This window comes from Oryctolagus cuniculus, chromosome 10, assembly GCF_964237555.1.
Source record: "Oryctolagus cuniculus chromosome 10, mOryCun1.1, whole genome shotgun sequence".
In the NCBI taxonomy this organism is placed as follows: Eukaryota; Metazoa; Chordata; class Mammalia; order Lagomorpha; family Leporidae; genus Oryctolagus; species Oryctolagus cuniculus.
In genome coordinates, this window is record NC_091441.1 from 8,425,623 (window position 1) to 8,450,844 (window position 25,222).

General features: G+C 46.5%; 1 protein-coding gene across 5 annotated transcripts in view; it reads right to left on the minus strand.

Moving 5' to 3' along the window:
- Positions 1-24,725, minus strand: part of SOCS6 (suppressor of cytokine signaling 6) — a 48,017-nt gene extending 23,292 nt beyond the window's left edge. For 4 of the 5 annotated variants that reach the window (XR_011379163.1, XM_051851111.2, XM_051851115.2 and 1 more), the window contains exons 1-2: positions 24,511-24,725; positions 23,434-23,622 (exon numbers count right to left, since the gene is read on the minus strand). The gene's annotated coding sequence lies outside the window, so the exon portion shown is untranslated. The remainder of the gene's footprint in view (positions 1-23,433; positions 23,623-24,510) is intronic. The other variant, XM_051851112.2, reaches the window with a different exon arrangement.
- Between the last annotated feature and the right edge of the window lie 497 nt (positions 24,726-25,222).

Consider the following 25,222-nt stretch of genomic DNA (forward strand, 5'->3'; position numbering starts at 1 on the left):
TGCTCAAGAACAGCCAGGAAATAAAGCCATCCCCACACAAGAAAACACTGCTAGCCATGCTGCTAGCAGACCTATCTTGCAAAAATACCACAAAGAAGCTCCTCTAATTCAAAAAGAGGAATACCTGATAGTGAATGGAAATGAAAAATATTTAGGTTAACACAAAAAATTTTTTCACATTCCTTCTCTTCAGAGGATTTGAGATTGTGTGTGTGTGTGTGTAACACTGCTGTTGAGGTTATAACATGTAACACATATAGATACGATATAAGTAACTGCACAACAGAACGAGAGGAAATAAAAAGACCTTAGAAGCTAAGTCTCTATTTTATCAGATTTGCTATTTTCAACTAGACTGTGATAAACAAATAGTTATCCACGGAGTGATCATTAAGGTCACTCAGGCAGTCAGTACTGTGGCACAGCAAAGTTAAGCCATCACTTGTACCATCCTATATTGGAATGCCAATTCAAGTCCTGGCTGCTCAGCTTCTGATCCAGCTTCCTAATGCACCTGGGAAGACAGTAAAGGATGGCCCAAGTACTTGGAACCCTGCCACTCATGTGAGAGACCCGGACAGAGCTCCTGTCTCCTGGCTTCAGACTGGCCCAAACCAAGCTGTTGTGGCCATTTGGGGAGTGAACCACATAATGGAGGATCTCTATCCTTGTTTTCTCACTATCACTCTGCCTTTCAAATAAGTAAATAAATCTTATTTTAAAATAGCTTTAAAATTATTCAAGTTATTATTTTTTAAGTCAACAGAAATTAAATTGGAACAACTAAAAATATGCATACATTTAACAAAAAAGAAACCAATAACACAGAAACAAATAAAAATGAAAAAACTAAAAACACAAATAGCAAAGTGATATATGAAAATGCAATATAACAACAGTTACATTAAGTGTGAATGCACTAACCTTTTACTCTGGGAGTTAGCCAGCTAGCTATACACTATAGGCAAAATCCAGCCCATCATCCTTTTTGCATGGCTCATGAACTAAAAGTGGTTTAAATTTTATCTATTCATTTAAGAGGCAGAGAGAGAGAGGGAGAGAGGTAGGGGGATAGGAAGAGAAAGAGTTCCCATCCACTGATTTACTCCACAAAAGGCTGTGAAGCCTGGAGTCAAAGCTAGAAGCTGGAAACACAATCCAGGTCTCTTCTATGGGTGACAAGAACCCAAATACTTGAGCCATTACTGGTGCCTCTTAGCATCTGAATTAACAGGAGGCTGGAGCCAGGAGCCAGAACCAAGACTCAAACTCAGGTACTACCAAGTAGGGTGCAGTGTTTTAATCACTAGGCTCGATGCCTGCTCCCAAGTTGTGTTGTTGAGTAAGAAGCCATATGGCATGCAACACCTAACAGGATGGTGCTGTCTACAAAAGACTCCCCTAACATGGTAAGATACAAATCACTTGAATAGGTCAGAAAAGACTACACCACGTAAACAGTAATCATGACAACTAGAATACCCACTTTAATATCAAAACAAAATATACTTTAAACAAGAAGCATTACTAGAGGTAGAAGCGTAGACTTCAAAGTGAAAAGATAATTAATACATCATGAAGTATAAATGTCCATGCACTTACTAACAAAACCCCAAAATACATAAAGCAAAGCTGACAGAATTGAAAAGAGAAACTGACAACTGAACAATAATACTCAAGATTTCAAAAGCAGGTTGAGCATCCTCAATCCTGAAATCTGAGATCCAGCATAATCTCTAAGTGGAAAATTCCACATCTGACCTCATGTGATGGGCTGCAGTCAAAAGTAGGCACTTTAAAAATATTGTGTAAAATTATATTACTTGTTAGCTTTTCATCACTGCAATGAAGTACCTCACACTTGGCTTTATAAAGGTAAGAAGTGTATTTAGCTCTCACGGCATGGTGGCCATACCAGTTCAGTTCCACTGATAATCTCATATATGATAGATGACAGCAGAGGCAGACGTGATCACATGTCAAACTATGAGCAGAAGACAACTGGGATCCCACAATCCCTTTCAAAGGCATGTCCAGTATTCCCTGGGACCTTCCACCAGGCCCCATCTCTTATATATTCTTTTTGTTTTGTTTTGCTTTGTTTTGTTTTTTTAACAGGCAGAGTGGATAGTGAGAGAGAGAGAGACAGAGAGAAAGGTCTTCCTTTTTGCCGTTGGTTCACCCTCCAATGGCCGCTGCGGCCGGCGCACTGCAGCCAGCGCATCGTGCTGATCCGAAGCTGGGAGCCAGGTGCTTCTCCTGGTCTTCCATGCGGGTGGAGGGCCCAAGAACTTGGGCCATCCTCCACTGCACTCCCGGGCCATAGCAGAGAGCTGGCCTGAAGGAGGGGCAACCGGGAAAGAATCTGGTGCCCCGACCAGGACTAGAACCCAGTGTGCCGGCGCCGCAAGGTGGAGGATCAGCCTAGTGAGCCGCGGCGCCGGCCTCTTATATATTCTAACATCTCCCAATACTACTACCCTGGGGACCAAGTTTCTAATCACAACGGACCCAAGGGGACACTCAAACCACAGCAATTATCTTGGGCTACATGTATAACGTGTATATGAAACAAATGCATTTCATGTTTAGACGTGGGTCCCATTCCAAGTTATCTCATATATACTCAAATAGCAAAAGAGTTTCTTGAAAATCTAAAACCCCAAAAATTTTCAGTTCCAAGAATTTGATAAGGGATACTCAACCTGTAATTGACTGAACAAGCTGGAAGAAGTAGGAAGGCTATGTTAAGACTTAAACATTTTCGACAAAGTTGACCCAAAGTTTCATTCTTTAGTATAGACCAAAATAAAACCTGATAAACTCAGACAGACTTTAATAAAGTATGTTCTCTGACCACAAGGGAGCCAAATTACCCATAAAAGTAAACCTGGAAAAACACCAAATATTTGAAAATTAAACAAAAACTTCTAAATAACCCATGAGCTAATGAATAACAACAATCACAGGAGAAGTTAAAAAATGCATTTTGAATAGAATAAAAATAAAACATATATCAACTTACGGGATGCAGTTAAAAGTAGTACTTGGGGGGCTGGCACTGTGGCACAGTGGGTAAAGCCACCACCAGCAGTGCTGGCAACCCCGCAACCCCACATGGGCACCGGTTTGATCCCTCCTGCTCCACTTCCGATCAAACTCTCTGCTATGTCCTGGGAAATCAGATGCCCCAAATCTTGGGACCCCGCACCCGCATGGGAGACCCAGAAGAAGCTCCTAGCTTCGGATCAGTCCAGCTCCAGCTGTTGCCGCCATTTGGGGAGTGAACTAGCGGATGAAGACCTCTCTCTCTCTCTGCCTCTGAATCTCTGTAACACTGCCTTTCAAATAAATAAATATTTTTAAAAAAGTAGTACTTAGAAGAAAATGTGTAATTTTAAAATGTACCTACATCAGAAAAGGCTTCAAATCAATAACCTGGGTTTTCAACCTTAAGAAATCAGCAGGGGCCGGGCCAGCGATGTGGTGCAGTAGGTTAACTCTCCACCTGCAGCGCCGGCATCCCATATGGGCGCTGGTTCTAGGCCTGGCTGCTCCTCTTCCAATCCAGCTCTCTGGTATGGCCTAGGAAAGCAGCAGCAGATGGCCCAAGCCCTTGGGCCCCTGCACTCACATGGGAGACCTGGAAGAAGCTCCTGGCTCCTGGCTCTGGATTAGCGCAGCTCCAGCTGTTGCGGCCATCTGGAGTGAACCGACGGAAGGAGGACCTTTCTTCTGTCTCTCCCTCTCACTGTCTGTAACTCTACCTCTCAAATAAATAAAATCTTTAAAAAAAAAAAAAAACAAAAAAAAACAAAAAAGGAAAGAAATCAGCAGGGGCTAGCACTGTGACTGTGACGCAGCAGATAAAGCCGTGGCCTGCAACGTCAATATTCCATATGGGTGCCAGTTTGGGTCCTAGCTGCTCTACTTTCAATCCAGCTCCCTGCTATGGCCTAGGAAAGCAGCAGAAGATGGCCCAAGTCCTTGTGCCCTTGCACCTTCTTGGGAGACCTGGATGAAGCTTCTGGCTCCTGGTTTTGGACTGACCCAGCTCTGGCTGTTGCAGCCACTTGGGGAGTGAACAAGCAGAAGGAAGTCTTTCTCTCTGCCTCTGCCTCTCCCTCTCTGTAACTCAGTCTTTCAAACAAATAACTCTTAAAAAAAAAAAAATCAGCAAATCATTAGTAACCAATACACTACAGGAGGAAAAAAAAGTACACGATCATCTTGATAGTTGCAGAAAAGCATAAGACCAAAGACAACACCCTAATGGAACTTCCTTAATCTGATAAAGAACAACGACAAAAAATCTTCAGCAAACATCATACCTATTAATGGTGTGAGACTAAGTGCTCCATCCCTAGGGCTGAGAACAAGGAAAGATGTCTGCTCTTACCATGTCTACTCAACACTGTGATGAATGGTTGAGCCAGTGCAACAAGGAAAAGTGCATCCAATTTGGAAAAGAAAAATAAAACTACTTCCCGGTCAGGGCACCGGATTCTGTCCCGGTTGCCCCTCTTCCAGTCCAGCTCTCTGCTGTGGCCAGGGAGTGCAGTGGAGGATGGCCCAAGTGCTTGGGCCCTGCACCCACATGGGAGACCAGGAGAAGCACCTGGCTCCTGGCTTCGGATCAGCGCGATGCACCGGCCGCGGCGGCCACTGGAGGGTGAACCAACGGCAAAGGAAGACCTTTCTCTCTGTCTCTCTCTCTCACTGTCCACTCTGTCAAAAAAAAAAAAAAAAAAAAAAAAAAAAAAAAAAAACTACTCACAGCTGATACAATCTTGTAAACACAGCAATTGAAGTAAATCACACACAAAAAACCTACAAGTCTACAAAACTTCTCAGCAACAGTTAAGTTACTAGCAGATACAGAAAGTAGGATGTTAAATAATTACAGATTCCATGTTCATGGACTGGAAGATTCAAATGTTCAAATGTTACTTAATATGGCAATCCTCTCAAAACTGATCTACAGGGGCCTGCACTGTGGCGTAGCAGGTAAAGCCACACATACCATATGGGCAGAGGTTCAAGTCCCAGCTGCTCCACTTCCAATTCAACTCTCTGCTAAGGCCTGGCAAAGCAGCTAGAGGATGGCCCAGGTCCTTGGGCCCCTGTACCCATATGGAAGACCGGAAGAAGTTCCTGGCTCCTGGCTCTGGATCAGCGAAGCTCCAGCCATTGAGGCCAGTTGGCGAGTGAACCAACAGATGGAAGACCTCCCTCTCTCTCTCTCTCTGTCTCCTTTTCTCTGTTTAACTCTGACTTTCAAATAAATGAATAAATCTTTAAAAAAAAAAAAATCTAGAAATTCAAACAAAATCACAAGTTCAGTAGGTCCTTTTGCATAAAAGCCACAGTAATGAAGATAGTGTGACACTGCGTTGAAACTGGCACGTGCATCAATATAACATAATTAAAAGAGTTCAAAAATAAACTCTTACATTTACTGTCAATTGATATGCAAGAAAGGCTCTAGGCAAATTAATGAGGAAATGATATTTTTAATAAATATTAGGACAACTGGATAGATAACAACAACAAGTTAAGCCCCTACCTCACACCAGAAGTAAGATTAACACAGAAAGGATCATAACCTAACTCTAAGAGTTGAAACCACAAGCAGAAAACTTCTAGAGAAAGTCTTTGTGGCGCTGGTTTAGGTAAAGGGTTCCAAGGCACAATACATAAAAACATAAAAGAAAGACACACAAATTAGACCTCACTAAAATTTTGAGAACTAAAACAAACATTAAAACCCTTTGTGTTTCAAAACAAGTCTTTAAGAAATGGACAAGTCACAGACTAGGAGACTGACACAGATGATTTTGCAAAGATGATACAGAAATGGCTAATAAGCACATTGAAAAGCTGTTAAACCACCAAGAGACACCAATACACACTGACCAGAACAACAAACACCAAGTCAGAGCGAGAATGCAGAGCAACTGCAAATCTCACACACTGTCCACAGGACTATGAAACAGGAATGCTTTTAAACAAAATGTTTCTTCTTTCCTAGGTGGGAAAGTTGAGATTAAAATGTATTATGAGGCCAGCACCGCAGCTCACTAGGCTAATCCTCCGCCTTGCGGCGCCGGCACACCGGGTTCTAGTCCCAGTCAGGGCACCGGATTCTGTCCCAGTTGCTCCTCTTCCAGGCCAGCTCTCTGCTGTGGCCAGGGAGTGCAGTGGAGGATGGCCCAAGCCCTTGGGCCCTACACCCCATGGGAGACCAGGATAAGTACCTGGCTCCTGCCATCGGATCAGCGCAGTGCACCGGCCGCAGCGTGCTGGCCACGGCGGCCATTGTAGGGTGAACCAACGGCAAAGGAAGACCTTTCTCTCTGTCTCTCTCTCTCACTGTCCACTCTGCCTGCCTGTCAAAAAAATAAAATAAAAATTTTTAAAAATGTATTACGAAATACACAGAAAAGAATTTATGACAGGACATGTGTATTTCAGACCATATCATTCCATATAGACAGACTTCTTTAACTTTTATTTCAGCTGCATAATTGTTTGTGTCTTTTTTTTTTTTTTTTTTTTTGAGGAACCGAAAAACAGCTATTTCTCATTTTATTTTAGTCCTAGATTAATCTGGTATTGGATTTCTGTGAAGTAGGAACGGATTTCTATTTTCCCACATGGAAAATCTACTGATTCAATACATTCATAGAAAAATATTGCTCCTGGTAGGAATTAAAAGAAATGCAAGCTAAAATAGTAATGACATTGATTTGTCACATATCAAATCTGCCAAGATTTTTCTGGATGATGACATTCACACTTGAGTATCTTAATTGGTTTTTAAAAAAAATTTGGCAGGGCTGGCACTGTGGCATAGTGGCTACAGCTGCTGCCTACAGTGTCAGCATCCTATATGGACGCCAGTTCCAGTCACGGCTGCTCCGTCCACTTCTGATCCAACTCTCTGCTATGGCCTGGGAAAGCAGCAGAAGATGGCCAAAGTCCTTGGGCCCCTGCACTCGCAAGGGAAACCCAGAGGAAGCTCCAAGCTCTTGGCTTTGTGGCACAGCTCCAGCCATTGCAGCCATCTGCGGAGTGAACCAGCGGATGAAAGACCAACCTCTCTCTCTTTTTCCAACCACCCCCACCTCTGCCTTTCTGTAACTCTGCCTTTCCAATAAATAAATCTTCTAAAAAAAATATTTGCAGGGGCCGGCGCCATGGTGCAGGTTAATCCTCCGCTTGCAGTGCTGGCATCCCATATGGGCACCGGTTCAAGTCCCAACTGCCCCTCTTCCAACCCAGCTCTTTGCTATGGCCTGGGGAAGCAGAAGAAGATGGCCCAAGTACTTTGGCTGGGAAGCACCTGGCTTCAGATCGGCGCAGCTCTGGCCATTGCGGCCATCTGGGGAGTGAACCAATGGAAAGAAGACCTTTATCTCTGTCTCTCCCTCTCAATGTCTGTAACTCTACCTCTCAAATAAATAAATAAAATCTTTAAAAAAATAATTTGGCAACATGCAACTCTTAGAAATAATTACCCTTTGACCCAATAATGTAGTTTTTATAAATCTTTAACAATATGATGCCAAAGCAAAACAATGCCCCTACATCATTATTTATGTTTAAAAATTTACATTTAAAAAATCAGAAATATCCTAATTTCCAACAGTATGAGAACAGTAATCGTGGCACATCTACACAATGCTACCTTAGGGAGCCACTGAAACTGACATTCATGCAGAGTTATAAATAACACAGGGGAAAAGTTCATATTGTTCATTTGTTAAGCGCAGAAACACAGGAAACAAAATTATACGTAAAGTGTGGTTTCAATTCTGTATAAAGAATAGGGAGGAAAACTGGACCTGAAAGAAGTACAGAACTGTTAAATGGACAGCAGAATTCTCTGTAAATGTTATTTTCGATACTTCATTTTCAAAATATTCTATAACAAGCATGCAGAGTGTTTACAAGAATAAGGTATATGATCTTGTTCGTTCCTAAAACTGCTTTTATAAAGGGAATATCTGAGTAAATAAATCAGATGCCATCAATCGAGGCCTTTTCCTTTGAGTTATATCACAAATACCAAATAAAAAACAAACTAGCAGACAATACTATTACTATGGAACCTCAACAGCCTCCTCCTTCTCCCCTACCTGTGCAAAGTAACATTCTGCCAATCTGACATAACAATTTTTGTACTGTTGTATATATGAGTAATCAGGGACTGGCCTTAAATAGTCAAAGTCTAGGAGACCAGAAAGACAAATGTACCAATTTTGGAAGGACCCTCTTCCCTCCTTATTCTTTTTTTTTTTTTTTTATTTTTGACAGGCAGAGTCAGAGAGACAGAAAGAAAGGTCTTCCTTCTGTTGGTGCAGCCCGCCAAATGGCCGCTATGGCCAGCGCACTGCAGCTGGCGCGCTGGGCCGATCTGAAGCCAGGAGCCAGGTGCTTCCTCCTGGTCTCCCATGTGGGTGCAGGGCCCAAGGACTTGGGCTATCCTCCACTGCACTCTCAGGCCACAGCAGAGAGCTGGCCTGGAAGAGGAGCAACCGGGACAGAATCCAGCACACCAACCGGGACTATAACCCCTAGTGAGCCGTGGCACCAGCCATCTCCTTATTCATTTTTATTTCATAATTCACTATAATCGTTCCTTTGCATATACTGTACCTCAATTCCCTTCCTCTACTCTCCCTTTGCAAAACTCTTATGGCGAAATCACAGAGGTTAAATCTGGCTGCATGTGCCACACCTGCACCTATACAACTCAATGTGGCTGAAGAAAACCAGAACCACTGTGCCTCCTCTCTTCCCATTCATGACCATGAACCGCAGGTGGAACCTTAAACGCAGCCTGGAAGTAAAACTACATCTCCCTGGTCCAGTCCTTCTCTCCTTCCTTGCCAACCACCACCTTTCCTCACACGTGTAATACCAGCTCCCTTTACCTTCTATCTCAGCTGTTGGCACAGCTTCCTATTTCACTGAAAAAACACCAAGGACAGCGGAAGGACTCTTCAGACTCCATCACCGCATCTACCTACTAAGCAACAGCAGTGTCCACATTACTGCCCTCTGGTTACCTTTCCACGGGTGTCCCACATTCCACCTGCACACTTCACCTCCTTCACCTGTCAACAATTTCCCTTCACCATGCAATCATTCCTAAAAATGGTACTCCTCATACACAAGTAATAAGTAATCTTCCTCTTCCCTCACCAGCTAAGGTCTCATCTCTCCAATCCCTTTTGCAGCAAAGCACCTCAAAACTGTGTACACTCAGGGTCAGCACTGCAACACAGTAGGCTAAACCTCTGTATATGGTGCTGGCATCCCATATGGGCACCAGATCTAGCTCCCTGCTTATGGCCTGGAAAAGCAGTAGAAGATGGCCCAAGCCCTTGGGCCCCTGCACCCACGTGGGAGACCTGGAAGAAGTTCCGGGATCCTGGCTTCAGAACAGCCCAATTCCAGTCGTTGTGGCCATTTGGGGAGTGAACCAGCAGATGGAAGACCTTTGTCTCTCCCTCTCTCTGTAACTCTTACCTTTCAAAAAAAATATTAAAAAGAAAGAAAGAAGCCGGCGCCATGGCTCACTAGGCTAATCCTCTGCCTTGCGGCGCCGGCACACCGGGTTCTAGTCCCGGTCGGGGCGCCGGATTCTGTCCCGGTTGCCCCTCTTCCAGGCCAGCTCTCTGCTGTGGCCAGGGAGTGCAGTGGAGGATGGCCCAAGTCCTTGGGCCCTGCACCCCATGGGAGACCAGGAGAAGTACCTGGCTCCTGCCATCAGATCAGCGCGGTGCGCCGGCCGCAGCAGCCATTGGAGGGTGAACCAACGGCAAAGGAAGACCTTTCTCTCTGTCTCTCTCTCTCACTGTCCACTCTGCCTGTCAAAAAAGAATGAAAGAAAGAAAGAACAAAAGAACGAAAGAACGAAAGAACGAAAGAACGAAAGAACGAAAGAAAGAAAGAAAACCACTCTGTACACTCTATGCCTGCAATGCCCTTCTTCATCCCCACACCAGCACCTTCTCTACCACCATCATACACTTGCTCCATGCCAATTCTAGGTCCTCATCTTGGATGCTCTATTTGACATGGCTGATCGTGATATAAGCACTTTTTTATATATAAGAACACTACACTGAGTCACTCTTTCTCAGACTCTTGCTGGTTCCAGCCTCTTAACAGTGGAGTCCCCAGGCAGTCTGGCTTTGGTCACCTCTTTTCCATTTGCAAACATGTGTCTCAATGATTTCATTCAGTTCTCAGGTCACTAAACAGCCTCTGGGTGCCAACCACTCCCAGATTTCTCTCTCTTCGTTTAGAGACTATATCCAACCCCCTACCTGTCATTGATGGCTCACAGACATCAGGAACTTACTAACCTCTGGGTCTGTTCCATTCCACCTCCCAACCTGTGCTACCTGTAGGATCTCCCACCTGTATATGACTACTCTATTCTTCCAACTACTCAGGTCTAAACCTTCAGAATCATCTTTGGTCCTTCTTTCTTCGATAACCCACAATTAACATGTCACAAAATCGCAAACTCAGCTGTCCTCAAAATATATATAAAGAATCCAACCATTTTTCACCTTATATTCGTCCAAGCTTCCATCTTCTCTCATCTGCAATACTGCAACAGCCTCCCAATTTATTCCCTGCTTTCTCCTTTGGTTTCCTAGTCTTTTCTCCACATGTCACTGGGGCAGATGCTGCCAGTCTGGCTACTGCTCTGAGTCTGAGTAATAAGACTTTATCTCTGATCCAAGAGTCTCATTCCCCTGCCAGCACCCATAAAGCCATAGCAGGCTATGGCATTAGCTTGCCTGAAGGGTAAAAAAATCAGACTCCTCATAGTTCCTGACAGCTATACACCAATGAAAGTAACTGAAACAGAATAAGCATAATAAACTGCAGTGACTTCTTTCAGGGCTGCTAGATCTTACCATAGCAAGTGCTACTTTAAAAAACAATAGGACTATTTGCATGGCTACAAAAGTGCATTAAAAATTCAAATATAGGAGCCAGTGCTGTGTCTCAGTGGTTTAATCTGCTGCCTTCAGCTCCAGCATCCCACATGGGAGCCAGTTTGAGTCCCAGCTACTCCACTTCCAATCCAGCTCTCTGCTAATGTGCCTTGGAAAGCAAAGGAAGATGGTCCAAGTGCTTGGGCCCCTGCACCCACATGAGAGCCTGGATAAAGCTCCTGGCTTCTGGCTTCAGCCTGGCCCAGCCCCATCAGATGCAGCCCTCTGGGAAGTGAACCAGCTGATGGAAGAGCTTTCGCTCTATCTTGCCACACAAAATAAAGGGGGGTGGGGGCTAATCTGTAAAGCATGCAGAGTTCTAAGCGTTGAGTCAATGAAAATAATAAAAACATGCACCAAGACGGTAATGTTTAACCTGCAGAAAACACAACTCTCACAAGAGCATTTCTAAGCATTCTTCACTTTAACTTGAGTTCAACACAATGTGGGCCAGGCAGGGAGTTGGTAAGGACAAGGAGCTAAGAACTTCAACATTCAAGCCATATGTACCACTAAATCTCATCACCTTCCATGCTGATTCAACATGGCTGAACAATCAGCACACCTACTTCTCATCATGCAGCTAAGTTTCCTCTTTTTTTATTTTAAAGATTTATTTATTCGAAAGGCAGAGTTATAGAGAGGGAGAGCCACAGATTTGCCATGTGGCATTGCTTTGTCTTTCAAATGAATAAAAAAATTTTGTTGAAAAAGGAGTTTATCTATAAATCAACTCATCACTGTTTTTATGTATATATTTATTAAATATCAATATGTACTTTATATATACTTATTAAATTTCCATTCATTTTTACACCTGTCTGAGCACTCATCAAATGAAAGAAAACCGCTTTAATAATATCTGATCTTTGTCTACAGTTCCAGGCCCAGAGCTCCTAACTCTTGACATTCTTAATGTCAGAGTTATCGTTTCTTTTCCATAATCACACCTAATTCTTCTTCCTGAAATTACACCTAATTTCATGCTAATGACATGAGTTAGTGTGGGACTGCTAGACAGCCAGCCACAGGATGGGGGTGGTCACCAGAAAGACCAAGTGTTCAGTGTGATAACCTTCAGCCCCACTCTCATCCCCATGCCCTCGCAGGAGAGGGAAGGAGATGGAAGACTGAGTTGTAGAAAAACTCTTTAAAAAAGCAGATACAGGGGGCGAGCACTATGGCGTATCGGATAAAGCTGCAGCCTGCAGCCAGTTTGCTCCGCTTCTGACCCCGCTCCCTGCTAATGCACCTGGGAAAGCAGCAGAAGATGGCCCAAGTCCTTGAGACCTTCCACCCACTTGGGAGTGCCAGATGAAGCTATTGGCTTAAGCCTGGCCCAGCTCTGGGCATTACAGCCATTTGGGAAATAAACCAGTAAATGAAAGAACTCTCTCTGCCTCTCCCTCTGTAACTCTTTCAAATAAACAAATCTTAAAAAAAAAAAAAAAAAAAAAGGCAGCAGCAGAGCACCCAGGACATGAACTGACACCCATATGGGATGCTGGCATCACATGCAGTGGCTTTACTGGTTACACCACAACGCTGGCCCCAACATCAAAATTTTAATATATCTTAAATTTAATTACAAGGGCCAGAGGATGGAAGGAGCAGGAGACAGAGAACCCAATAAAAGACTGTTTCACATTCCTAAGTTTATGTTGAAACCTTGACTGAAATCCCAAAGGCACTGCATGCACCCTGTTTACACACAGACTTCCCAGACTCCCAGACTGGTAGCACCAAGCACCACAAAACAAACAGCTACTTCTAGGTCCTCCCAATCCCAAAGCTTCCCTTATCCTGCTGCTCTTATCTATAGCCAGTGTAGACCCAATGCAAACAACTCAGGTTTTCCTTCCCCTCGTTTTTTTTTCCTTATACAAATACTCTTAGCTCTAGGTCTAGTGAACCATCTTTCTGACTATTTGTTATCCAGCCTTGCTGCTGGTAGTTCTGGAAACTTGTCCCAGGTATTGGTCACTCATCTGGCTTGTACATGTATTATTTCATAGGTCCCTCAGTCTCAAGAGTTTTATAAGAAACAAGCAAACTGTTTTTCTGGGTTCTATGAGCTGTTCTAGCTGTTCTAGCAAGTTATTTAACATGAGGAGGAGGGTATGGGAACCCCTAATTTATAGCCAGTTTGTGAGAACAATAAGTAGCCTAGCTAGGACTTGTGTCTGGTATCTGAAGGGAAGGCCTCCTTGTGGGACTGAGTCCTTAACCTGTGGGGTCTGTGATATTTCAGGGTAGGCAACAAAATTTCAGAATTCTTGGACATTCAATTTCCAGGTTGAAGAGCTGACCATTAGTATTGGAAACACACAACAATAAATAAATCAGCCTTATATCTTCACTCTGTGTACCTGGCCTGGGTCTTCTATAAAACAGCCAGTTTACATTTGAACAATTAATACAGTGATCTCCACCCAAAATCAGTGCAGACTTGGACATGCTGAAAATATAGCAGCACAACTTACTTTTTTTTTTTTTATTTACAGGTAGAGTTATAGACAGTGAGAGAGAGAGAGAGACAGAAAGAAAAGTCTTCCTTCCGTTGGTTCATTTCCCCAAATGGCCACCACGGCCGGCGCTGCACTGATCCGAAGCCAAGAGCCAGGTGCCTCCTCCCAGTCTCCCATGCAGGTTCAGGGGCCTAAGCACTTGGGCCATCTTCCACTGCCCTTCCGGGCCACAGCACAGAGCTATACTGGAAGAGGGGCAACTGGGACTAGAACCCGGTGACCATATGGGATGCCAGCACCACAGGCAAAGAACTAACCAAGTGAGTCACAGAGCCAGCCCAGCAATTTAATACTGAGATCCTCAGTGATCCCTATACCCCCACCTCATTAGCCAAGGCATAATTACATAATGTGAAATATCAATTGTAATACTTTGTTATAATGCAAACATCCACATTATTATATATTACATAATGTAAAAAACTATTTTAATTGTAGTTATTTTAATATGATTCACCCATATGATCACAATTTTAAGTTGAAATCCATTATTTAATATTTCAATGTCAATAGAATTATTTTGGCCACAAATTTAGCAAATTCCCTAAAAACCTGACTACTTTTTTTTTATTTGACAGGTAGAGTTATAGACAGAGAGAGAGAGAGACAGAGAGAAAGGTCTTCCTTCCATTGGTTCACTTCCCCAAATGGCCACCACAGCAGGCACTGTGCCGATCCAAAGCCAGGAACCAGGTGCTTCTTCCTGGTCTCCCATGCGAGTGCGGGGGCCCAAACACTTGGGCCATCCTCCACTGCCCTCCCGGGCCACAGCAGAGAGCTGGCCTGGAAGAGGGGCAGCCGGGACTAGAACCCGGCACCCATATGGAAGGCCAGTGCCGCAGGCGAAGGATTAACCAAGTGAGATTTTTGGCACTGGCCAAAAATCTGACTACTTTTATGTCTGTATTAAAGTGTAAATGCCTTCACTTATTAACCCACAATTAGGTAAGATCCTTTGAGAATTTTTGACAAACTATGAACAATGAAGTAGGGTCCAAAGACCTGTTTGCTGTTTGTTTTTATTTCGGTACAGGGGTACTTTAGCAAACAGTAGTAGGATGAAATTCCATCATCAATTTTAAGATTTAAGTTGTGGGGCCAACACTATGGCGCAGTGGGTTAACACCCTGGCCTGAAGCGCAGGCATCCCATATGGGCGCTGGTTCGAAACCCGGCTGTTCCACTTCCAATCCAGCTCCCTGCTATGGCCTGGGAAAGCAGTACAAGATGGCCCAAGTCCTTGGGTCTCTGTACCCGCATGGGAGACCCAGAAGAATCTCCTGGTTCCTGGCCTCAGATCTGCGCAGTTCCGGCCGTTGTGGCCAACTGGGGAGTGAACCATCGGATGGAAGACCGACCCCTCCCTCCCTCTCTCTCTCTCTTCCCCCCCTCCCTCCCTCCCTCTCTCTCCCCCCCTCCGTCCCTCCCTCCCCTCTAATAAATCTTTAAATATATATATAAAATTTAATTTGTTTATGTATAAAATTTTCTTAAATACTGAACCACTAAAACAAAACTTCTGAGACTTCTAAAAGTTAACATGCACAAAACTGCGAAATACCTAGTAGAGACATTCAACACAAAGAAACGATAAATATTTGAGGTGACAATGTGCCAAGTATCTTGACCTGATCATTGTACATGTACTGAAATGTCACACTGTATCTCAGAAATATGTCAAATCAGGGCTGTTGTGGCACAGTGGGCTAAGCGTTCGCCTACAACATCGGCATCCCAATCGGCACCGGTTTGTGTCCTGCCTGCTCCTCTTTCAATCCAGCTCTCTGCTATGGCCTGGGAAAGCAGAAGATGGCCCAAGCCCTTGGGCCCCTGCACTCACTTGGGAGACTCGGAAGAAATTCGTGGCTCCTGGTTTCTGATAAGCCCAGATCCAGCCATTGTGGCATTTGGGGAGTGAACGACCAGATGGAAGACCTTTCTCTACGTCTCTCCCTCTCTGTAACTCTGCCTCTCAAATAAATAAAATCTTAAAAATATATATATATAAAAAGAAACCATTGTAAAACCATTGTCTCAACTAAAATAAATATACATATGTAAAAAAGAACAGTAACAAAATCGCTTTGACTGTTCTCAGAGGCTTAGATCTTAACATAAAAGCTCCAATTGTAAAAGTAATTTGTCAGGGGCTAGCGCTGTGGCGTCGCGAGTAAAGCTGCCACCTGCAATGCCTGTATCCCATACAAGTCCCAGCTGCTCCACTTCCAATCCAACTCTCTGCTATGGTCTAGCCTACGAAAGCAGTAGAGGATGGCACAAGTCCCTGGGCCCCTGCACCCGCATGGGAGACCTGAAAGAAGTTTCTGGCTCCTGGCTTCGGATCAGCACAGCTCTAGCCATTGTGGCCATCTGGGGAGTGAACCGGCAGATGGAAGACTTCTCTTTCTCTCTCTGACTCTTTGTAACTCTGCCTTTCAAAAAATAAATAAATCTTAAAAAAAAAAAATAATAATTGGTCAATTATTCAAATGCCTTTTTTTTTTTTTTTGACAGGCAGAGTGGACAGTGAGAGAGAGAGACAGAGAGAAAGGTCTTCCTTTGCCGTTGGTTCACCCTCCAATGGCCGCTGTGGCTGACGCACTGCGGCCGGCGCACTGCGCTGATCTGATGGCAGGAGCCAGGTGCTTCTCCTGGTCTCCCATGGGGTGCAGGGCCCAAGCACTTGGGCCATCCTCCACTGCACTCCCTGGCCACAGCAGAGAGCTGGCCTGGAAGAGGGGCAACTGGGACAGAATCCGGTGCCCCAACCGGGACTAGAACCCAGGGTGCCGGCACCGCAAGGTGGAGGATTAGCCTAGTGAGCCGCGGCGCCAGCTTCAAATGCCTTTCAATAGAAGTATTTCTCCATTTAGTTTGCATTACCGAATGAGTTTTCAGTTAATAATATCAATCTTTTCCTCACTTCCTAAAAGTATACATAAATTAAGTATGGGGTTTTAGAATAGCAGATTTGAGACACAAAAAGCAATCCATATAAGGTTATTAAACGTATATTAAGTGTCAACAAAATCCTCACTGATCATTAGAGCTAAAGGATCTCACAGAGCAATTATTCAAAATAATTAAAACAGCCCTAATAAGCAAATACAAAAAATCTTACAAATGGAAATGATTATCTGCATTATAAAATGATTTAACAAAATATATAGGTTCCTAAAGATAAGTTCTCTTGACACTTAAAATTATCCAACTTAGAAGAATTTATGTGGATTGGACTCTGTGGCATATGGGTGCTGGCATCCCCTATGGGCGCCAGTTCATGTCCTAGCCACTCATCTTCCAATCCAGCCCTCTGCTTATGGCCCAGGAAACCTAACTCCAGAGCAGCCAGAGGAATGCACGGGGCAAGACATGGGCAGGGCGAAGTGGCCCTTCACACCCTCTTCGGTGCCCTGCCTTCCTAGCACTTCCATGTGTCCAAGAAGTTCCCTGAATCTGCTTTTTAAAGAGTTTTTCTACAACTCAGTCTCCCATCTCCTTCCCTCTCCTGTGAGGGCACAAGGATGGGGGTGGGGCTGAAGGTTCTCACACTGAACACTTGGTCTTTCTGGTGACCACCCCCATCCTGTGGCTGGCTGTCTAGCAGTCCCACACTAACTCATGTCATTGGAAGTGGAAGACGTCCAAGTGCGTGGGCCCCTGCACCCTCATAGGAGACCCGGAAGAAGCTCCTGGCTCCTGATTGGCTCAGCTCTGGCCCTTGCAACCTTTGGGCAAAGAACCAGCAGATGGAAGGAAGATCTTTCTCTGCCTCTCCCTCATTCTGTCTGTAACTCTCTCTCTCAAAAAAATAAATAAATATTAAAAAAAAAAAAAGTTTATGTGGCTAGATGCTATGGCGCACTGGGTTAAGTTACTGCTTGGGATGCCTGCATCCCACATCAGAGCTACTGGTTGGTGTTCCACAGCTGCTCCACCTCCAAACTAGCTTCCTGCTAACGTGATATTAGGAGGCAGTGTGTGATGACTCAAGTAGGTGGGTCCCTGCCTCCCACAGTGGAGACCAGGATGGAGTTCTGGGCTCCTGGCTTCAGCCTGGCCCTGCCCTGGTTGTTGCAGTCAGTTGGGGAGTAAATCAGCAGATGGAAGATCTTCACTCACCACCCCATCATTCTAATAAACAAAATTTTTTTTAAAAAAGCAATTCATGTTACTCACTACAAATCAGTAGGCATTGCATAAATTCAGTTACTCAGAACTCAGGGACAGATACATCTTCCTAAGAGCTCTAACCAAAAACATAATACTTACACTTAAAATTGCATGTGGTTCCCCCCAAGTAAAGAATTTAATATTCACTGATGCAAGCAAAAACATATATGTCTTCCTCTTCACTGGCCAATGTGATGGGAAACTGAATGACAGCAGTGACTAGGCTCTGACAAGCTGCAGGGTATAGAGAAAAGGGATCACAGGCCAGCAAAAGTCAGATGCTATGTCTTAAAAGAGAAAGCAAAACTCCTAAGGCCAACACTGAAAGTTCAACAAAATAAAAATTGAAGCCTCCCTCACTGACCCCCAAAAGAAACAAAACCAACATGTAAATTGAGAGGAAAGCTAAGACAATAACAGATCACTAGAGGAATTCCTGTATCCAGAAGATTCAGACAGGGAAAAGGAAAAAAAAAAAAAAAAAAACTAGAAAAGTACAAAAAAGAAATTATAGGCTGGCACCGCGGCTCACTAGGCTAATCCTCCACCTTGCAGCGCCAGCACACCAGGTTCTAGTCCCAGTAGGAGCGCCGGATTCTTTCCCGGTTGCCCCTCTTCCAGGCCAGCTCTCTGCTGTGGCCCAGGAGTGCAGTGGAGGATGGCCCAAGTGCTTGGGCCCTGCACCCACATGGGAGACCAGGAGAGGCACCTCGCTCCTGCCTTCGGATCAGCGCGGTGTGCCGGCTGCAGCGGGCCAGCCGTGGCGGCCATTGGAGGGTGAACCAACGGCAAAAGGAAGACCTTTCTCTCTGTCTCTCTCTCTCACTATCCACTCTGCCTGTCAAAAAAAAAAAAAAAAAAAAAAAAGGAAAAAAAAGAATGAAAGAAATTATATAAGAAATTTTTAAAATATTCCTAGACCTGAAGAACACAGGTGCACAGAATGAAAAGCCCCATGGATCATTCCATACCACAGAGAAGCAAAGGGTGATCACTGAACATACCACATTGACAATTCAGTGTGAAAGAGACAATACTAAGGTCCCAAGAAGCTTCTAGAAAAAAGTGGCACATGAATGCCTGGGAAACAGGTGGCAACTGAACGAACAACACTAAAAGCCAGAAGACGAGGGAAAGAAGCTTCAAACTTCCAGAAGAAAATTTATTTTCCACAATGAGGGCATTTAATAGCTTAATGGCGCTCCCTGTGCTCTCCCCAGTTCCTGGCATCCTCAGAGGGCCAGAGTCCTCTGGCCAAGGTGTGTGACCTATCACACTCTGATACACCTGTGCCAGTATCAGGCTATGTGACTCTGGCCAAAGATCAGATATAATTAGTAAGGTTCCTTCCAACACTAAAATGCACGAATTCTGCCAAGTGTATAAAACCACTGAAACCCCAGCACAATTCTATCACAGATACTTATTACGTATTCTACATATTCTTTCAGTCTGTAGTATTTGGTAATAACGTTATTCCCTAGGTGTGTGTGTGTGTGTGTCTGTATATACATTTACGTACACTTTTGCTTTAAAAGCAATATCAACAGAAAAACATTACTATTGTCAGAGGAATGGTAATATTTTGTTTAAAATGAAAACTGTTTTGAAACCAAACACTTTTATTACTATAAGCATCAAAACAAAATTTACACAAGGAAAATAACATACATCCAAGATAGTAGGTCTATCGGTCAGACCTCATCTTACTTTGAAAGTGTGCTGTTTCAGCCAGCCGGCATGTTACTGGTGTGGTCAGAACATTATCATAAAAATCATTTAAGCACAACTGTAGGCAGCATCAAATAACTGGCTGCCTAGAGCGCTTGGTCAATATACCCTGTCTAGATATTCTCAAGATTAACACTAAACTAAAAAAAATTGTTTATGTAAACCTTGTAAGAGCCATATATTCCTCTGGCTTCTTCAAGCAGTATTTTAAGCCCAAGTGTGTCTAGGAAACACACTCATGCTGCCAAAAATCACTGGGTCTATACAGATGCTTCTCCAGGTGACCAAATTTTCCTGTTGGTTCAGATGGCACAGTCAGACCATCAACATCCACTCGTCTCACTGTCTGCCTCCCCAGGCTTCAGATAGAGCCGGTGCTTCTTTTCGTCTCTACTAAAGAGTCTGCTCCTAGGGAAAATGGGATAATCTCCACTCCCCAGCAGTCTCCAAGTGCGTCGCTCTTTTCGTAACAAAATGTGATGGCTGTGAACACTATAAAGCAACACTGGGACAGACATCCATCCCCAGAGCAGAAAGTTCTGCAGAGAAGGCAAAGTGCAGTACTTCTGTGCTCCAGGTCTCCCACCAACCATCTGCAGTGCCCTACTGCCAAGCAACTGCACTCTGACCATGTGTACGGCTCATCACTCCGGCAGCCTGCACTACCGCTAACGCTTCGGTGGACTCCATCACTTCCCTCCTTTGACTGCCGCTTTCCTTGCCCTTTGCTCTCACACCTTTTCCCAGACTGGGTTCCTACAAAACAGAACAAAACAAACAAACAAAAAATCTTACACAGCTACTGATGATTAATCAGAATATTCTCTATGACTAAATATGCATGGATTTCATACTCCTTATTAAAAGAAAAAAAGGAAGCAGCACGGGGCAGCCAGCATCGTGGCGTAGGGGGTAAAGCCACCACTTTCAACTCCAGCATCCCATATGGGCTCCAGTTCATGGCCCAGCTGCTCCACTTCCAATCCAGCTTGCTGCTAACGGCCTGGGAAAGCAACATGAGACAACCCAAGTCTATGGGTCCCTGCCACCCACATGGGAGACCGGATAGAGTTCTTGGCTTCTGGCTTCCACCTGGCCCAGTCCTGGCTTTGTGGCCATTTGGGGTGTGAATCAGAGGATGGAAGCTCACACACATGCTCTCTTTCCCCCATCTCTCCCTCTGATTTGCAAATAAATAAAAAATAAGTAACTACAAATCTAAAAGTTTCTGGCACCAAAATATACTTATCTTTTAAACCACAGTCTCTATAAAGCACTCTCTTCCTTATTTTAAGCTAATTATTACTATTTGCATTTGTTCCAAGCACCAAACTAGGATGTTTACACACACTACCTCATTTATTCTTCACATACACTCTGAGAAACAGACCATTATTATTTTTCAGATAATCAACTAAAACAAACAGATCTGAAAGAAAAACCCAGCCCTAGGAAGTGTAAGTGCTGAAATTCAAACCTGAACCTGCATCCCCCTTGGGAGGCTGCCTTCATCGGGTGCAAAACAAACCTTCCAGGTCTCAGGCCTGTTTAAAGGCAACTGTGTCCTTTCTTCGTGCTCAAGCCTGTCTCAGAAATCTGAGGCAGCCAGGAGGTTGTGGATAACCGAGGTCTTACTTTTCCAGACCATGCAGGGAAAGGTGCTTTCTAAATAACTACACTTCTGACAGCAATGAAGATCTGTGCATCTACTCTACAGGCGCCTTTGGTACAGGACCAACTCAAACACACATTGTCACTCTGCAGGCAGAGGCAGTTTTCCCTCTGTGGGGCTATTCCGGCCATGTCGTTACCCGGACTTTGGTTTTATTAGTACTGCGATGTATTTAGCTCAGCAGATCAGCACAGACAAGGATAAACAAACAACACAAACACCAATGGCTTTCTGAGATCAATATATCACTTTCTGTTTACCCCACAGTGACTAAGTGGCCAGGTCCCATGGGATGTGTTAAGGACACCAAAGAGAAGGACAGACCTCAGTAGGTACCCCTGCCTCAGGAAACCTATATGGGCCCAGTCCAGAAACAAGCAAACAAAATAAATACAAACAGCAATCACTGTGATGAAGAAACCATATGATCAATTACTAAAGAGAGCCATAAGAGAATGGTTTCTTTGAGGTGGTGATGCTGGCAATGAGATCTGAGTAAAGGACACTGTAGGCAAACAGAACAGGTGTGCAAAGACCGGGAGAGAAAAGAAAGGTTAGCCCCTAACTCACAAGGCAGACAGGGCTGCTCAAGATGAGGTACAGAACTCTTGTAGCCAAAAGTAAAGAATCTGGATTTTTCTTTAAACAAAATACATAATCAGGATACCTCTGTAAGATGAATTATTATTCCCACCTTAACCTCTTGTGAAAAATAAGACTCAAATGTGACATAAAACTTGTTCAAAGTCATACTGCTAATAAATGTATGCTCTAACACCTCCAGAAATTTGTGTGTGCAATGGGAGAACTGAAATCTTAAATGATTACATCTAAGTGTCTATTCTTGAAACATCAGCACAAACAACAGTCACCTAAAAGCAGTCCCAGCTAGGTAAAATTCGATGTTTGTGTCGAAGATCAATGAAGACCCTGAAGTCGGTTTAAGTAAACTGTGCTCTCGGCCCTAGAGCCTTCACTACTTATTAACTAAACCAACACAATGAATGCCATAATAAATTACCCATTAAACATGAATAACAATTTCACTCTCAATAAAATATGAAACATAACCCATTGCTATTTCTCCTTTAACACCTGACAATAATCTTCATCAATTCAGCCACATAAGAAATTTTAAGACATACTAGTATTAGAAATCTGCCCTTTCTAAAGGGCATCACAGATCTAAGTGCCACTTCTAGAACTGGAAGAGGCCAGGGATGAGGGCAGAGAACTAAAATCCACTGCTCTTCCTTTAAAGGATGCAAAAAAAAATAAAGAAAACAGCAGAAGGTGATCTCCGAAGCCCACCTTTCCTAAGTAACAGAAAGACACGTGCACATCCACTAGCCAGCCTATGTATTATAAATAAGTCAGGGTATCTGACCTCACTCTCTCAACAGAAGTATGTGTATGTCATCCCGTTTCCCAGGATTCCCTATTTGTATGAGAGAGAACAGTAATTGCTTCAAATTCAGAAATGGATATAACTTTTCTCCCTTTCTCAGAGAATATGAGCATTATGACTTTTACACAAGACTACCTCTACCAGCAAAACAAAAGATGCCATCACCAAGTTCCCTTAAGACTAGTCACAGCGGATACCGAGTAGGGTCTTCTCTGAGGAGTGGATTACACGAGGCAGTCCTATGAAGACACAGGTGCCTGCTGTTCCAACAGAAAGAACACCCTTTCAGTTCTGAAGCGCGACCGCAGACACAGGCTGAGGCTAAGCGAAATGACGCCACGCGGAATCCAGTCAGGGCAGCAGAGCTCTTCCGCCCAGCATTGGCACCCAAATCCCTTCCCTGCCACTCCCTGCCGGTGGCCTGCCAAGAGAGGAGGGTCAGGTGGCAGCCTGAGGGTGCGCCCCTGGGTGGGAGGCAGTGTCCAAGGCCTACCTGTCTCCCACAACAAAACGGGAGCAGGAGGACACTTGCTACCAATTGAGAGGGTATTCAATTGAGAGGTGTCCTACCAATTGAGAGGGTATTCAGAAAGGTAATACAGGCAAAAAGAGAAAGCAGAGAGTCCTACAAGAGGAGCAGGCTCAGGTGCGTGACCTGCCTGGTGGGTCCCAGGCCACAAAGAGGAAGGCACTTGCCAACAGCAAGACTCCTCATGGAACCGCCTGTCCAGGTGCCAGCATCCTCCAAGGCGACGCACGCAGACAGATGAGAGAAGGTGCTGGAACCAAAGGGTTAATTAAGGCGGCCCATTTTGTTTATAGCAGGCCAGGACCCGGAACCCTCCCATGCAGGCCTGAGGAGAAACCAGAAAGCCCAGGGAAGGACCACAAGCCTACTTTTCTGGAGTTTTGTAGTCAACAACGCCATTCGCGCGTTTAAGCGGCACGGACTCTGCACTGCACTAAACAGTCCGTGTAAGATCCATTCATTCAAGCAAGTGGATTCCAGGAGTTCACGTTGCGGGAGCTGTGGGCGACGTGGGAGAAGTCCAGACGAAGTGCCGCGAGCATGTCAGCCAGCTCACCCTGCAGCAAACACAAGTTGACGGAGGTTCTTCATGCAACAGCATCGTTATGCCACGCAGCGCGGCGAACCGGGGCAGCCGGCAGCACCGACCCGGCGCGGCCGCCGGGCTCTGCGGCGCACCCCGGGCCCTTCCTTCCCCAGAGCGCGGGTCTCACCTCCCACGGCGCACAATGACCGCACGCGTCCCAAGTTTGGGCGCCAGGCCCCGCGCCCGGGGGCGTCCACGGCGGGGCTCCCTCCGCAGTGCCCGAGCACCCGAAGTTGCCAACTCGCGGGGCAGGCCCGTGCCGCTGCCCGCAGCCGGCCACTCACGGCCCGCAGGCACCGGCCGCCACTCCCAACACGGCCCGGTGCCCTCCGCGGCCCCGGCCGAGCCCTGCGGGCGCGGGCCGCGGTTCCCGGGTCGCCGCCCCGGGCGCGCCCCCGCGCGGGCGGCCTCCCCGCGCCGCCGAGCCCCGAGCCCGGCAGGGGTGGCCCGCGCGGGGACCGAGGCGGGGCCGCCGAGTCGCCTAGGCCCCGGCCGCCGCCGCCGCCGCCGCGCAGGCCTCGCCGGGCCCCGGGCCTCTTCCCGGCGAGTTGCGGGCAACAAAGGCGGCGGCCGGGGCCCGGCGCGCCGAGGCCCAGGGGTGGGTCGGGAGGCGCAGCCCGGCGGCCGCGCAGGCCTCGGCCCTGCGCCCCGACCGCCGCCTCCCGGCCTCGCCCGCGGGCCCGCCGACCCGGCCCCTCTCTGCAGCCCCGCGCCCGGCGGCCTCCCCGGCGCAGCGCCGCGTCGGATCCGCCCCCCGCGCCCCAGGGAGCAGACGGACCCCGCGGCCGGAGTCCGGGGCTGCGGGAGGGAGCCCCCGACCCTGCCTTCCCCCACCTCCCGGGGCTCCGCAGACTCTCACCCGGCGGCGGCCCGGCTCCGCTTCCTCGCCCAGCGCCGGCGAGACTGCTCGCTCGTCCCCTGCTCCGGCAACTCCTCCTCCCGCCGGCTTCCTCCTCCTGCTGCTGCTGCTGGAGCGGCGCGCGCCGCAGCGCCTCGGCCCGGACGCGGAGCGGGTGCGGAGGAGCAGACGGGCCGCCCCGCGCCCACGACTCGGGCCCGCGGCGCAGGCGGGGCCTCCGGGCTCGCGGGGCGGGGCGGCCGCGGGGTGGGCGGGGCGGCCGCGGGGTGGGCGGGGCGCGCGGCCGCGGGGTGGGCGGGGCGCGCGGCCGCGAGCGGGCTGGCGGCGGGGGCGGCCCGCTGGGCGCCCCGCACGGGCCGTGTCCGCGTGCGCCCCGCAGCCCCGTGCGTGGCCCCGGCGAACGCCGCGCGGAAGCGGGCCTGGGCCGCCGGCCTGAGGGGGCGAGCGAGGACAGCCGTGCACGCGCCCCGCGCAGCCACAAGTGGAGCCGCTCGTCCCGCACCTCCCGTGGCTCAGTCAGGGAAACTGCTTTACAAAGTAATATTTCGAGCCGTCCGCTTTCGCGAGTGGGCCTACAGGGACTGAGGGTCCTCTGTGCCCGGACTCCCGGGTGGTGTGAAGTAAGGTCGGGTGTTCACGCCCCCCCCCACCCCCGTGAGTGCAGAATGGTGCTATGTGCTTTTTGTGCGTGAGAATCTACAAGAAAATGGGA